The 14,946-nt window shown below is 38.0% G+C and overlaps 1 protein-coding gene across 2 annotated transcripts in view; it reads right to left on the bottom strand.

Annotated features, from left to right (window-relative positions):
• Positions 1-14,946, bottom strand: part of LOC140564053 (leucine-rich repeat and fibronectin type-III domain-containing protein 2) — a 155,484-nt gene that overhangs the window by 39,876 nt on the left and 100,662 nt on the right. The window contains exon 3 of one of the 2 annotated variants that reach the window (XM_072689114.1): positions 5,788-5,883. The exons of the other annotated variant lie outside the window; for it this stretch is intronic. The gene's annotated coding sequence lies outside the window, so the exon portion shown is untranslated. The remainder of the gene's footprint in view (positions 1-5,787; positions 5,884-14,946) is intronic. 2 annotated transcript variants of the gene reach the window in all.

Raw genomic sequence — 14,946 nt, 5'->3', positions numbered from 1 at the left:
GCATATTAATTTAAGTCTATATTTTTTCTTTATTCTTTATAGCGCTTTTATATTTAAGCTATATTTTGCTATATTTGAATGAATAAACAAGCATTTGTTGATTTTCATAACCAATTCTTGCTCGGATGGTTGTGTTTCATCAGGACATACGTTGGTTTGCATCTGATTCATGGTTGCATGGTTTAGCTGCTTGCTTGAGTAAACTGTGTGTGTAGTAAGTAGGCATGTAGCTCCAAGTCAAATGGCCACGACCATTGTGCTTCAACAGATTGCACAAAGCATTAGAGATGCCTCCCATATCTAATACAATCCTATATCTGCAGTAACATATGTCAGCTTGAATACGAATGCAAACGTTCCAGACTGAGGGAACAGAGCACAAAACATGTGATGGTTAGATGGTCAGCTAACCATGATATCAAAATAGATATAAATAACAACTTGCAGTCAGTAATCCTACTATATATGTCTGTGAGGACCTATAGTGAGTGCCTTTTACTGGCAGTCTTATTAAGTGATGAGAAAAAAAACATACGCAAATAAAACCTCAGGAAAATGTCTCAGTGATTGGCATTTCTGGATTTAGCAATTTGTATACACTCCCTTTGTAGCACTGAATGAGGTTGTAGAACACCTATAAACCGAGCTTAGAGCTATTCTTCCACACAAAACCTCTCCAGATTCCTTTAAGAGTCCATGGTTCTCACGTTTGGACTCTCCTTTTCATCTCAGCCCACAGAGGTTCAAGGGGGATAGTAAAAAGGTATGACTAGGTAAGTCGCTGCAAAGGCTTGATTCTGTGGTCAGTGAAACATTTATTTGTGTAGATCTAAAGGTCTGCTTTGGATCATTGTCCAGCAGGAAGATTCAGCCTTGACCTAGTATAAGCCTTCTGACAGAGCTGCACGGATTCTGATGAGAAGTCTTCTGGTATTTGATGGGATACACAATACCATGTTTCCTAACAAGTTCCCAGAGCATTTAGATTCCCACAACATGCAAATCCACTGTGGGAATAAGGGTATATATATATATATATATATATATATATATATATATATATATATATATATATATATATATTATAAAACAATTAATAATATATGTCACTTATAATACAGTAAGTGAATAGGTATACGCTAAAAACATAAGACATCTAGGGGTGATACTAATAAACGGTTTTCCTAGGATTTTGATGAGGTGTCTTTTACCCTCTTTTACCACCCTGTTTCTACATATAATACCAGTAAATAAGAACAGCACTGTAAGACTGTATATTATTTTTTGTGAAATATGCATATATGTTCAAAACCTTGAATTGATTGATGTATTAGATTTCCTGGCTTTTTTTCTAATTAAGTTTTAGAAATCATGCCATCTGGCTTCTAGATCAAATGATAACATTACCAGAGTTCATTTTTACCAACTGCAGGTTCTCATTTACTGAAAGTGAAGTACCCTGAATGCTCATAGTTTGCATTACACTGTTAATTGGTTGACCTTTACAACTGACTAAAAGAGCAAAAACTGTCTCAGCGATGCTAAAGATGGAGAAAGGAATGGAGTAGAAGTGGCCTTGTGTCACTTATAGGCCAGTGTGGAAAGCCACTGACTAAAAAAAAAGATGAAAATAAATTAGACAAGCTTTCTTAATCTCCTGATTAGATCAAAGTTTTCCTATAAAAGTGCTTCCAAGCTCTACTTCCAAAAACCCTTGTGCACAGCGTGTTTAACGCTCTCTCTCCACTCTACCTGACCTGAGACACATAATTAGCTCATAATTAAGCCCTTCATGAGTTAATCAGGTGTGTCAGAGCAGGAGAACATGAAATTGTGCAGTGCTGGACTGCAGCTGGATGCACTAAATGGGCTATGGAAGAAACTGTAATTGATTGTATTGTTTGAGGTTACACATAAAAAACTGGATGAATGGACGAACAGGAGACAAAGTTTTTGCGTGACTGTGATGGTCAATGAGCCTTGGGTGCCCATGACCCGTCGTCGTCTGTTCACCGGTTGTCCTTTTTTTAACTTTTGGTAGGTACTAACCACTGCATTCCAGATATACTAGTAGATTAAGATAATTACTGTTATTCACCACTTTACCTTAATGTTATGGCTGTGTATATGTTACGCCTATAAATACATTTCAAAATGTTCCAATTTCAACTTTAATAAATCAGAGCTCTGAATGATTTTTACTGCATGTAAAAAAAAATGGAAATCTGAATAAACAATAATTTATCATACAATTTTTTCCAATAAAAAAAATCTGATATGTCTCCTCTAAAGCTGCCCCCAGGGGCTCCAGCACAACAAATTGGTAAACTCTGAGATTCATGTTGTGAAACACTGAAAGAAGGGATTAGGAGCAAAATCGTAGAAAGAGCTCTAACTGAAAAGACAAGTCAACTGCATAAAGAAGCATATCCAAGGCTCTAAATGATTTGTTTATTTGCATTGTTTGTAAACAACAGGATCAAGCTGTTTGCTACTTTGCCTACAGCAGGGCAGTGTATTTAAAATAAATAAATAAAAAAATGAGTCAATGTGAATGTACCAAATCTACTGAAAAATAGCTTCACAAATCCCCAATTGAGCCTTTGACTGACAGTCTAAAGATGAACAGAATTTGCACAGGCTGCTCTGTTCAACATCTGTCAACTAAACAGCAACCATGTGTGAGGCAGACTCACATCCATAATCTGCCTCAACAGATCTTTGTTGTGGCTACTCTGGTACATTTGAATTTGAAAAGGGGAAAGAGATAAAGATATAATATTATTCAAAAATAAAAGAATGAAAACACTGTATTATGCCAATGTTGAGTGTTATATTATGCATCCAGTAAAGTAAAAAAAAAAAAAAGACAAGAAGATGATAAAGCACTATATGCATATAAGCATGGCTGATTATTCCACTATACAAATGATTATTCATATATACATATACATATAGCACTATACAAATGATTATTCATATATACATATACATATACCACTATACAAATAATTATTCATATATACATATGTTGCTAAACACTATCTACAATAACTACCACTTCAATATCATCTAAATATAAACACTAACAGTACAATAAATACCACTTTAGTACCTCATAATCCTAAACATCACCTACAATAATCATCCGCTTAAAATCATATAAACACAATAAATATTCCTTAAACATATCATCTAAATATAAACACTAACATTACAATAAATACCACTTGAATACATAGAGAGCTAGTGTGTGTATAATGTATATCTATCTATCTATCTATATATATATATATATATATATATATATATATATATAAGTTAATGTGTATATATTCTGTACTAATACTGTTACAATAAACACCACTTCAAAACCATTTCAACAGTGCAATACAATAAATAGCATTTTTTTTAACCATAGCCTAACCCTCCCAAAGCTCTCAGTGGGAAAGCCTGATATTTAGAGTTACAATCCAATACTTATTGTAGTTTTTCATGAAGGTAAATCAGATCAGCTGCTGGTGGAACTGATCAAAGTGGTTGGAGTTCACAGAAAAGTCAGCAACCAAACCTGTGATCTTCTAACTGTATTCTTCTAACCAAAATACCAGTAACTTTACTGACAACCAAGACATTCTCCTTAATTCATAACTGTATTTCTGTATATTTGAAATTATTGAATTTACTCTGATGCTTTTTGTTTTTTGTTTTTTTTGTTTTTTACAGGCCAGACACACTAAAAGCACTGCTCAGATAAATAGTTTTCATTAAAGTAAGACTTTTGCACAGTCTGGTATATGGAGACACTGGCTAATTATTCACACAGCCTACTTTGCACATGCATAGCGTGTGCCTACAAGACCAACATTAACCTAATTAGAAAGCAATCATGGATTTGGGTTCCCCGGGACTTGTCTCAGTATTGGTTACATACATTTGCACTCAAACAATACCATGAATTCTCAAATAGATTAGGCTACTAAATTATAGCTAAGACACGAGACAAAGTTTACAGAACATCCTTCCATTAATCCCACAGATAAGTACTTCTGCGCACATCCTTTCTACAATGTACAGAACAGTATTTGCCGAAATGAATGGCGGGGCCCTGCTCTTGGGTTTGCACATACTGTAATTGAGTTAGCGACAAAGACAGTGAAACATGGATAAGTGCTTGTAATTCATTGTTATAATTGTGTTCACTGATGTCATTCTGTACGAAGCAGAATTAAGCAGTGACAGCAGACAGAGTGACTCACTCAACACTGTCTATATTGTTCTGGCTGGCAGCAGCAATCTCGGCTGCCTCTGTGCCTGACGACTTTGCCTGCGTATCTTTGATCACTATTCTTTCATCTTTTTGTGAGTCGGGGGGCCTGTGCAAAATAGCAGTGTGGCATGATACTGTATGCGGAATTCAATCTCTGAGAGTATATGAAAAATAAATTAGGTTTCCTATCACAAACATCTTGGTGTGCTCCCAGCTACTGCTGCTGAGCTGCCGGGGAAAGTTGTGTAGATTAAAAAAAAAAAAAAAAGAATAAAAAAATGTCACCACAGTCATGTTGATTATCAGAGAAAGAGGCCGGCACAATCGCAATCACTTAGCAGACATGTGAGAAGTGGACAAATTAAGCCATTATGCCATTTAAATACAAATTGAGCTGTAATTTCTATTGTTGCCGTTACAAAAGTAACTGAGAATTGAACTGAATCATGAGAGCAAATTTGTCTGTGAGCAGACAGACGTGACGGTCTAAATCCACAGAAAGCTCCTCTGTTTACTTTGGCTGCAATGCGCTAACGAGGCTCTAGCCGTGAGCAAAGAAAAGTACAGGAAAAGTACAAATACAAGATAGTTTTAGTCCAATAAAAGACACTCTGTGGACAAAAGTATTGAGACACTTGTTCTTTCACGGTTTCTTCCTAAATTAAGAGTGTTAAAAACAGTTAATACTGTCTTTACTGTCCAGGGAAAAAGGATTTCTACTAGATTGTGAAGTAGCATTGCTGGGAGGATTTGATTGCATTCAGTGACAAGAGCATTAGTGAGGTCAGGATGTTGGATGATCACCATCCCACCTCATCTGACTCACCCTTAAAAGTATTTGGTGAAGCACAATCATTCCAGAGAACACAGTTCTTCTGCTCCACAGCTCAATGCCGGAGCAAATGCCTGGCATTAGACATGGTACCAAAAGATTCATGTGTCAGTAATGGGAGCAACTTAAAGCAGCTGAATACATTTATTAGAGGGGTTGTCCACAAATATTTGGACAGATAGTGTCAGATCATCAATAACTCTGAAAGTGTATTTTACTATATTTAATACAACTCTGTGATAAATCCAAATGGTAGCGTTTATTAAGATCACATTTATTTCCACTGCATATTTATATAGAACTGGAATTCCCTAACATGACAAAAGAGAGCCCCCAGTGCACCCCTAGGTAATAAATCAGCTTGCCTTGATTCTTGCACGCCAATAAATGGTTTATAAGCTCCGAACAGCCAGCTCTGAATTTCTCTACACCATAGAAACTAGACTGTGAGTCGTCCTCTCAAACAGAATACAAAGCAGTGGCCCAGTAGGCATTTCTTTAAACAAAGCCCAGAACTGAAAAAGTGGAATCATTAATGCAATAGTGGGCCCAGTGAACTGTTCTCTTTTTTTACTATATTGATTTCTCTTCATATTATTAGAATTAGTGGAGTTATAAAGCGTCCTTGCAAACCCTATAGAAGCAGACTTCTAAAACTGTCAACAACAAAAGATCTTCTTCTTACCTAGATACTGTAGTTTTCTGCCATAAGGTCCTGCTCAGCCTTTAAACACCACATATATTTTCAAGTTCACACCTCAGTGTCTCCTGGGTTGTCAGCCTGCAATGAAAAAAACACATTGTTCACAAATAACATCTGTTAACCTGTTAATAGACTTTATCTTGAAACTCAGCCAGCACAGAGTAGATGTGTTCAATTCCATCAGCAGCAGCAGCTCACCTGATTTACCGAACCAGGTGTTGTAGGAGAACTCTAAATAATACTAGACTCCATGAAGAGAACTTTGGAGATGTTCTAATGATGAACACAGTGATGAATAATTTTGGACATGCCACTTTTTGTTCAAATGTGTATAAAAGTTGAGAAATACTTTTTCCCACAATGATGCCTCTTGTACATCATCGTGTTATCTCCTGGGAGATGCCTGTGTCGTTTCAAGGCAAAAATATAACTTCTGGTTAAATAAAAGTAAATTTAAGTCAAACTTTGCCAGGGGTATGAATACTTTCGGGCATGACTGTATATATATATATATATATATATATATATATATATATATATATATTCCATCCAGTTCCAACAAGCTTCCACAAAAACTGCCAGAAATAATTTTACCAATACATTTTACCAATAAAAAACTTCTGTGAGTCTTATATATACACACCAAAACTCACAATAAGCAGTAATTACACCACTAATTTTGAGACCTGCAATGTCTTACACTATTGCTGTATTGCAAATCTTCCCTTTATGTCAAAGATCTTGTAATAATTTATAAATAATTTAATCAGGATTTTAGCCTTATCGCAATGCAGAGACATTATTAATGCATAGAATTAAGAAAGCTAAGTCAGACCCACACAGACCCAAATAATATTCCAATTATTGTTCAGGACTCAGATACAGTCTCAATCTTTATGTCTAGGCTGAAAACCTCCCTCCCCGTTTTCAAATTCTGGTCAATTTTCCCATAAGAGAGTTTGTGGACATGGAGATTTTTCGCAATATGAGATGTCAATGCTGTCGACCAACTGCTCAAATGTATTTATTCAAGCATGTTAATGGTGGGGTGGATGGGTGGAACCCTCATGTCTGTGCTTCCTCCTGGCTCCCCCTTTTAGCTAGGCTGTTATAGTGAGGGCTGCAGGAGTCTTTGTTCGCACTCCTCTATTTTATACATTCTGTGTCTAGTCCCCTCACACATAGTCTATCTGTCTGGGTTTTCCTTTTTTGCCAAGCTGAACTGCCCTCTTGTCTGGTTTGATGCTGGTGTAAGACCGACATTGACTGGGTGCCCCTGCTGCTGCCTGTCCTCCAGATCAACTTGACCGCCATGGAGTTGCCAGCATGTGCTATTCACCCTTTGGCCGAAACCAGAGAAGCCCACCAGCTTGCTCCACTCTTCTGACCCTCCTGATAAGATTGATCATCCCTACGTAGACTCTTAGTAAAGCAGGTATTACTAACATACACTATTCTGTATACATGCATATAAACACTGCAATTATAGATTTGGTCTTTATTTCTATTGATCAGATCTACATTTGCCTAGCATTAATCTCTGGTTGCAGTAGTTAAATCTGAGCACCTATGTGGAGTGTTAGGCTCACTTCTATTGCTGTATGTATTTTCCATTATATCTATGCCTTTTATGTATATCTATGCATTATCTCTTAATGTTTTGCTATCTGGTTTCAACCAAAAGAGGCTTCTAAGTCTTGGTTCCTCTCAATGCTGGAGGGTTGAGGGAGTCCTTCTTGCCACTGTAGCCACTGGCTTGCCCAATATTGGGCCTGGATCTCTGTAAAGCTGTTTTGCGCAACGGCCATTGTTAAAAGTGCTATATAAAAAACTTGACAAGTTAAGTCAATGAATGGGGAAACAGGGTTATAGGATTTTTGTGAAAATTAAGTAATTACAATAAGGCTCCCAAAGGCCACATATAGTATATACGCAGCCCAAGATCTGAACCCAGAGCAATCGGATAATTTGGTATTTCCACCAGCAGGCACAAACAAAACGCATGCTGTAAATGTGCAGCTCTAGGTTGGATGTAATATAATATGGAATGGCTTTAGATCAGGATTGTCATGTTCATGCGGATTTGAAGATAAGAGGCCTATTTGACTTTATAGCTTATAGTCCCTACAGGCCAACCAGCTTTATGTTCTCTCCTACAGTTTTCTTAGGATTAATTTTCATTTTCACTTTTTTTTTTCATGGTTCCACCAACCTTACTGAGCTTTTGTCTTTTTTCCTTCCTCTGCTATCTAAACTGATTCCTGTATAACAGACTGCTAACATGGATTCATACATCTGCCACTGTCACAGCCTTGAAGAAAGACATTTAGACAAGTCTTCATTTATCCTACCTTATATCTTGTTTATATTGTATAAATCATTTGTTCAAGTGTGGTTCCTGGTTTTGTTCTGTACTTTGACATCAGACTCTTCCGTCTCCTCGTTTGTAAAGCTCTTGGAATGATTTTCTTGACACAATATGTCAATGTCTATATGTTTGCGGACACCCCGTCTAATGAATTCATTCAGCTATGTTAAGTTGCACCCATTGCTGACACAGATGTACGAATGCACTCAAAGCCTTTCTTGTCCCTGTAGAGAAGTATTGGCAATAGAATAGGACTTTATCTCTAGCAGATAAAGATGAACCTATTGGCACCATGCCTAATGCCAGGCATGGGCTAGAGAGGTATAAAGCCCTCAGCTTTGAGCTGTGGAGCAGTGGAGCAACTGTATTCTCTAAAATGATGGTCGACGCCTCATTCAATACTTTTGGGATGAGTTGGGGAGGTGGGGATGAGGTGAGTTGGAGATAATCCAACATCCTGATCTCTCTTGTCACTGAATGTAATTAAATCCTCACAACCTTACTCCAGTAGTATAATGCCTTCCCTGAAATATCTGTAGAGGCAGTTACTCCTTATTTCCTACAAAAACAGGGTAAAGCCTTTTTAATATCTTTGATTTAAAAAAAACAAACAATGAATGAGCAGGTGTCCCAATATTTTTGTCCATGTAGTATACCTCCGATTGGCTGAGAGGATCCTAATCAAGCAACATACCTTCTTTAAACCTACTACATTTAGGCGTACATCAGTGAAAACTGAGTTTATAAAAAAGTGGGTTTGCCGCAGGTAAGTAATTAGTGGGTGGGATCAAATTTGCAGCGCCACTCAGAGAGGTGGTCTTGGGCGGTTAGATTATATGCAAAATATTGCATGTGTGAAATTAAGCTGCATAACCTACACTGAAAATGTCTTGGCTTTAAAAAAACAAAACAAAAAAACACTACCAGTCAAAAGACAACCTTGATTTACTTCATGTGTGTACTGAACTTGGCAGGACGGATGAACCCATGAGAAAGAAGACATCAAAGGAGGCAGGTAAAGATACTGATGATGAAGGCCAAACGGGGGCGGGACTGCACAAGGACTAAACCGCGCAAAGCGGGCAGATGTGGGCGGGCATGACGTGGTTGAACCAGGCAGGTGTGGATATTACAAATGAAGTCTGCACAGACCTCTACTCCATAATGTCGCTACACCATGGAACAATGGCAGGGCGGGTTGTTGTGAATGCCTTATGAAGACAGGGCTCTTTGAATATTAATACTGTATGAACTATAAGCCTTCACTATCAACCACTGCAGTGTAGAAGTTCAGTCATAACAGGGCTCAGCACATTCAGTATTAACTGTTCATGCCAACATTCTGCAGCTAATTTAGGAACAAGCCCACTGAGAGCCAGGTCTCAAATAGTAGGGCCTGTGAAAGCAACATCCAAAAATAGGCTACAAGTGCACTTATTGGTGGGATTAGCAGAATCACACTGTAATTTGATATTACTCATTATTTTGAGAAGACAATCACATTCACCATCAGTGCTGGATACAGATGGAATTTGGCCTACGTCTTTAACCCATCTGTGCAGCAAACACACACACACACTAGTGAGCAAACACACACAGTGACATAGCACAGGTTTGGCAAGCTACCACTGTTGGGCCCTAAAGCAAGGCTCTTAACCCTCTCTGCTTCCCGGGTGCTGCAGCAATAAAATACGGGGCTATAGATGACAAGGTTGTGGGATGGAAAGTGCTTAGTTTAGGATTAGGTTAGGATTAGGTTTAGGTGCAGTAGGTTAACTTTAAGTTAAGGTGTAGGTTGAGGTGCAGGTTAGGTTAAGATTAGGTTAGGTTAATGTAAGAATTAGGTTTAGGTGTAGTAGGTTAAGTTTAGGTTTAGGTGTACTAAGTTAAGGTGTAGATGTTTAGTTTAGGTTTAGGTGTACTAGGTTAGAATTAGGTTTAGGTGTAGTAGGTAAAGTTAAGGTGTAGGTTGAAGTGCAGGTTAGGTTAAGATTAGGTTAAGTTAATGTAAGAATTAGGTTTAGGTGTAGTAGGTTAAGTTTAGGTTTAGGTGTACTAAGTTAAGGTGTAGATGTTTAGTTTAGGTTTAGGTTTAGGTGTACTAGGTTAGAATTAGGTTTAGGTGTAGTAGGTAAAGTTATGGTGTAGGTTTAGGTTAGAATTAGGTTTAGGTGTAGTGGGCAAAGTTAGGGTGTAGGTTTGGGTTATAATTAGGTTTAGGTGTAGTGGGTAAAGTTAGGATGTAGGTTTAGGTTAGAATTAGGTTTAGGTGTAGTAGATAAAGTTAAGGTGTAGGTTTAGGTTAGAATTAGGTTTAGGTGTAGTAGGTAAAGTTAAGGTGTAGGTTTAGGTTAGAATTAGTAGGGGCAGGTAAAAGCAACATACAAAAAATTTATAACCCACATACAACACATTATTAGTAATTAGTAGACTCACTGGTGGAAATAAGATAATCATATTACTTATAATTTATACAAACAAATGGAACAAATGTTGGGAGTGCAGACCCAAACCTGTTAATAAAGGATGGGAATATAAATTAAATTCATGTTACATTCACACTCATTCAAAAAGCACATAAAAATGAACGGGCCAGCTTTTTAATGGGTAACATCTTTCACAAAGGAGAATGCAATGCCACTGCATTTCTAGTCTGAATGTTCATAGGGAATTCTGGAATGAGAAAAGAATCCAGCCAAAGCATACTGGATTGTTTTTCCCATTGTATTTCGGCGAGCATGTGCTTTCACAGCGATGATGTATAATCTGTGCTTCTCTCAGCAGAGTGTGATCACTTGTCACAGCTGCCCAAACAAATTCACCCTCACTCCAAAGAAATGTTCTTATGATAGGGGTGCTGAAAAGGAGAGGGCGTCGGCAATGATGAGGGCGAATAATAAGGGAAAGCTGGGTAATATCCTGTCGCTATTTATCTCTCTCCATCTCCCAGCTTCTCTTTCACCGTCCTGTTTCACATGGAACACATGCACGTTCTCTCATTTTGTCCTCATTCTGCAATTCAGTCTCACCTTTCCGTGCCACAAGCACACACACACATACATACATACATACACACCAGCCCCAATGCGCTACCACACCTTATTTTCAGCTTGAAAACCAAAGCATGCTCGCGCCTCTGCTCTCTCTAGCTAAGTGGGGCACACATCTAATAAATTCTAACAAATGCTCATCACTTCCACACTGAAATAGTCAATTCTAGGGCAGAGCTCTCATCACACTGCTGCTTACCAACAATAAGGTCCACAGAGGGACATCCATTTATAGACACCAAGACCATATTAGATTTAGATCAGCATTCTGCACTATTTAGGCTACCAGGACAAAGATGAAGGTGTGCAGTATAAAAAAGAGAGGGAAAGGTATGTGTTTTAATGTAAATGAAGATTGAGCTGTTCTGCAAATTGCAGATCGTGTTCTGGTACAGTATTATTTTCAGAGTTTAATGTGGATCTAGAGTATATTTAAAATAAATAAATAAATAAATAAAAAAGTAGCAGCATTCCAAAAAAAAAAGCATACCCAAGACCCTAAACCCCACCACATTTATTTAGATCCATTCATTCATATGGCATTCCATAATCCTCCACTGTGAACTGGCTGTTTTTGAGCTGAAACATACGAGGGCTTGATGTGTAGGGCTAGGAAAGCAATGCTAGCTGAGGTAACCTGGCCTTAACATTGGTTTGTTTACCAAAATACTGGCTGCTTTTCTCTGTGTACATGTTTTACAGAGATGTTTTACATCAAGTGAAGGGTTATCAAGTCTTTAAAATCTTTAAAAAGTCTCTTCACACTCATACATCAATAATAGTTCTTTATAGGGACCAAATTCAACATGCTGTATGCAAACATATGTGTGCAAATAACCACATGATCTCAGTTTGCTGAAGAATCCTAAAGAGGACGCAGGGTGGGACAAAAACAAGACTTTGTGCAAAGCAGTTTCCTCAACAATCAATTTGCATTTCTTTGCTCTGAGGCCCGACTCCATCATTTCCATAAGCTGAAAGTAGTACACAGATCACACATTTTCTCAAGCTCAGCCAGTCACACTTATTTCCTCCCTTACTTCTCATACCCTGGTTTACATCTACACATCAGAGTCGCATTTCAGTTTCAATATCTCCTTACCTTATTCCCGCAGTCAGAATGAGACAGGGTATGAAAAGCTATTGAAAGAGGAATGACTTGGAACTCTGAATCTGAAAAGAATGCTTTGATGGGAATTGAATAAAATTCCAAAAGGAAATATTTCCAAAAGGTAAAACGGTTTTAATTGAAGCTGCTTGAGCTCGGTTTAATAAACAGATTTTGGGCTAAAAGGGAAAACAAAATCAAACTTAATTGAGTGCCTTGACCTTTTCAGAATCTCTGTGGAGATGAATGAACTCAACGTGGTGATTTTTGCAGTGGCATTTGCATTTAATATAAACAAACACTACCTCTTTTGGGTAGCAGCGATTTGAGATGTGCTCAGTTGTCAAGCCTGGTTACAGAGTGTTTTATGAGCAAACTTAACTTCAAGTCAGAAGTTCACTGATTTTTTACTTCTGCATCTCTGTTTGGTCAATAATCCATATTGAATTGAACCTCAAAAACATCCGCTGCAGCTGAAACTGATTAAATACTGTGTAAGATGTTTAATCTGTGGCTCCTCCCCCTCAATCGGTTTACTTTTTATTCCCATCTGCAAGTTGGGACTCCCCCTATCACATCACGTTCCTCAGACTGGGAGTTGTTTGACAGTGGAGCTCTGACCCCTAGCTTTTATCTTATCTCCTCATACCTGATAAGCAGCAGTTAGACCGTAGGGCCGGTCTGGAGCTGTTCCACTACATAAAAACACAGTGCTGATAGTACTGATAGTACTGATAGTAACTGTTGCTTGTCAAGGATAGGAGATCATAGGAAGGCCTCCCAATTTGATTTTGACAAACTTATGACTGAACTAAGTTGAGTTAACTAAAGACATCTTCTGCATTCTTTTTGCAAGAAATATCATCACTACACTGGAAAGAATTTAAGCTCACACAAAAGGCTCACTGTGTAGGTTGGTGTCTTCTAATGAACACCTATCTCAATACAACAGTTCTGTATTCCTCCAGTGTGTCATACAGTTTATGAGAGATGGAGGTGGGTTCTGAAAAGTACTGTGTTGAACAAAAACAAAAAGAAAAGAGCATGCAAAAGAACAGAATCATCCAAAAATAGGTAGTCACTATAGTGACAGAATATGAATTATGAACCCTGAGTAAGATGAGAACATTCTGACTATGTAGTGAAAGAACAGTCTTTTCCCCCACAGCCAGCCTCAATTCCACCATCTCAATGCAGGGATATTATTAGGGTCAGCGCTTCTGGAGCATGCAGCGAACTGAGATTCAAATACCAAATCAGAGCTGCGTAGCCACCCAACAAAAAGCAAACCCATTCTTATTAGAGACGGAACCTGAGCTGACCTTGGTGTCGCCTCACTAAAGGTCTTCTGGCTGAACTGAGCAAATGAAATGTCTTACTTTTTTACATCAACCCGACAAACAGTAAGTCTAAAAATATACTGAGCACAGTGAGCACTGCCTAGCATGACTTGAGCGGCATACTGTATCTTCAACATCATAAACTTTGGTCTTTCTATAAAGCCAGCTGTCGAAACACAATCGATGTCATCAAGTTCATTGGTCTAGACTATCATCTTTTATGAGTATTACTTCCTCCATGACCTTCTGGTGGCTTTAAAAAACACTGATATTGCTATAAGGTAACATGTGGAGCTCAAAACAATGGATGGAATATCAGGCTGTTGGTTGACTTTAGCAGTATAACTAAAAAACAACTACTCACTGTAAAAAAAAAAAAAAAAATGATTTCGAGAATCTAGGGGATCCTCCGAAACTCAAACGACCTTTTAGAATTCCTCAGTATGAAATCTGGTTCCTTAAAGAACCCATTTGAGTTAAGGTTAGAGCATCTTCAGGCTACTATATTTGGACAGCCAACTAAGAGAAATCTCTTGAATTTCTCTCACTAAAATAAACCCTAGCTCTTTGCAAAGGCGTTCATCATATAATGTCTTACCAGATGTGCTACCAGATAAGATTAATTATAAATTCCTGAGAATCTCTGTTCCTGAGAGCTGCAGTTTCTTCATTCAGCTGCTAGATGGAACTACAGAGCTTGCGCATGGTTGCAGAATCCCATTAGAGCCAGTGTTGTACTCGGATCTGTGTGCTGTGTTCGCCAGTCTGGCAGTTTTTCCTCTACCACGGTCACAGCCAAAAGACCAGCAGTAACAATCGGAAAGCAGTAACAGTCGGAAAGCTAAGGGAATCGCATTCAAAGTAAGGAATGTTTAAGCGCTAGACAAGCAGCCCTTTTTAGAATTCACAGGCCTTTATTTAAATGTATTTTAAATGTGGTTGATGTAAAAAATGTAATGTACATTTCAACTTGAGAGACACTGCAGGGACGTTACAGTATCGGCGATAGGGTGATTGAGCTAAAAGATGACCTGCCCCAAACACACTAATCGGTTAATCTATAATTACTAATTTTATAATGAACAATAGTGTTATTACAAAATGGCTCCCCACAGAGCTTTAAAAGGTTCCTCAAATAACCTTAAGAATAGTTTATTCTAGGAATGCCTTCTTAAAGATTCCTCAGAGCACCTTAAGGGGTCCCTCCACAGTTCTAATCTGAAGAACCTTCAAAAGTTTCTTAAGGATCTTGTCCCTTTAACAGTTTGTCACTAG

The sequence above is a fragment of the Salminus brasiliensis genome, chromosome 10, assembly GCF_030463535.1.
Source record: "Salminus brasiliensis chromosome 10, fSalBra1.hap2, whole genome shotgun sequence".
Taxonomy (NCBI): Eukaryota; Metazoa; Chordata; class Actinopteri; order Characiformes; family Bryconidae; genus Salminus; species Salminus brasiliensis.
Note: the sequence above shows the minus strand (reverse complement) of the source record. Positions and strands in the feature narration are given on the sequence as shown.